At 29.2% G+C, this 1,863-nt stretch overlaps 1 long non-coding RNA gene across 1 annotated transcript; it reads left to right on the top strand.

The window, feature by feature from the left end:
• The first annotated feature begins 507 nt into the window (after positions 1–507).
• LOC109861939 lies at positions 508–1,083 on the top strand. Its single transcript, XR_002251060.1, has 3 exons — positions 508–617; positions 678–809; positions 937–1,083. It is a non-coding gene; the product is annotated as an uncharacterized LOC109861939 (long non-coding RNA).
• The last annotated feature ends 780 nt before the right edge of the window (positions 1,084–1,863 follow it).

The following is a 1,863-nucleotide window of genomic DNA, read 5'->3' as shown; positions in this document are numbered from 1 at the left end:
TTACGTCTTATCATAATTTTTGCTCTGATCTTAATAATAATTTGTTTTTGAAAGTCCGGCTGTTCTAAAATTATCATTTTCAATATTTGACAATACTTTTAAAACGTTTTTTTATTAAGGTAGTTATTGCGCGACAGTTTTATTCAAAAGTGTAATTTTACGCTACAGAAAAGTATTATTCCTAGAACTCGATTCTCACATGTCGTACGAATAATTCAGACTTTATTTTATCAACATGTCATTAGTATAGAAATAAATAAATAGATTTATTATGCTCAAAACCTATCAAAACCTTTTACTTACATCTATTTAAACAATTTTACTTCTGTTTGCTAAGGCGGTAAACTTTTATTTAGTAGCGACTATCCACGCTTTACATCAAACGGCAGTCTGACAACTTCGCGTGCGTCTAACCAACTCTGTCAGTTTGTTTAGCTGTCAAACAAAACTACTAAAAATGACTTCTCAATTTTACAAATATTAAAACAACGCTTAAAACGCTTAAAACAAAACAATTTTGAGTATGACAGAGGCAAAAAAATCGATGTGTTAAGATCTAAGTTGTGAGAGAAGCGACATTATTGCTGCTGTTACTCGCCTAACTATGCCTTGTCAAGGTACGTGACAACGATATGTAAATTATGTGATCAGCTGTACGTGAGCAAAAATATTTGTAGAAAAGTGTCGCCACATGGTGATGAAGAGGAAATTCACGTTCTACCATTACACACTCTGCTGGCTAAATCTGCAGATTCACGCGTCAGCACGCGTCTGTCTGTCTGACGACGACGTTTCTTAACTGTCTAAACGTATTAATATATTACATTACATTATATTTACATTAATATATTAAATTTACATTAATATATTTCTATTATATTGCTAAGGCATAAAGAAAAAAATCTTAATTGTTTTCTAATGTACTTAAACCTCCAGCTTTTGAAAGAGCTTAGACACAACTCAATCAGTTCAGCCGTTGATGAGATCTGAAAATATCAACAGTGTCATGTGGTCGCACTCGCGTAAATGAGGCACGGGACACGGGCTCGCGCAGAGCGCGCGCACTTCGTTGCGCGTAACTTGGCAAAAGACACAACTACCGTGCCTCTTGATAAAATAATTTTGTCTGTAATCATAATTTATCAAATCTTTTTCTATTGTCAGTAAAATAAAAGAGAAAATGTGCTTCGGGCACTTGATCCGAAGCGTACAAAATGTCTCACGTATTAAGTACACAAATGAGATAACTAAGAGACAATTAATGTGGAAAGCAAATTATAAATATAAAATATGTAAGTTTATGATGAGAAAAAATTTGTTATACAGACTAAATTTAGTATAGTATAGTTGTATAGTTGTTTGATCTAATGATTGATTTATTATTTAATTGTATTAAAAAAAGATTTAGTTCATTCATGTCAAGTATCAAAATTTTTAAATCTATAATTAACTAAAACAATTAAATTAAATTATTTTGTTCAAAATAACAAAACAAAAATTATAGTAGCATTTATTTGTTTTTGCATGTTATTTATAATAGTTATCACATAATATATCAGTAAGTAGTAGCAAATAATATTTGTTTATATTCCAAATCGAACTCACTAAATTGCCGTAAAATTGATAAATATTGTATATTTTTAATCAAACGATTGAGTTACATACAATAAAATTTGTGTTGAGACAATAGCAGATGTCAATTTTTTATTTTAAAGTAACAAAAAATTTTATATAGTTTTAAAATCTTTCAGTGGATAAACCAAACGCAATTGAAAATCAAATAAACAAATTTTTTGTTACATTTTTAGACTAAAAATCAAGATTTATCTGAAAAAAATAATAAATAAAATAAATTCGCGTTAC

Source organism: Pseudomyrmex gracilis, unplaced genomic scaffold, assembly GCF_002006095.1.
Source record: "Pseudomyrmex gracilis isolate BER0280 unplaced genomic scaffold, ASM200609v1 scaffold_1173, whole genome shotgun sequence".
NCBI classification, from domain to species: domain Eukaryota; kingdom Metazoa; phylum Arthropoda; class Insecta; order Hymenoptera; family Formicidae; genus Pseudomyrmex; species Pseudomyrmex gracilis.
The sequence above is the reverse complement of the archived record's forward strand: the minus strand, read 5'-3'. Positions and strand labels throughout refer to the sequence as shown.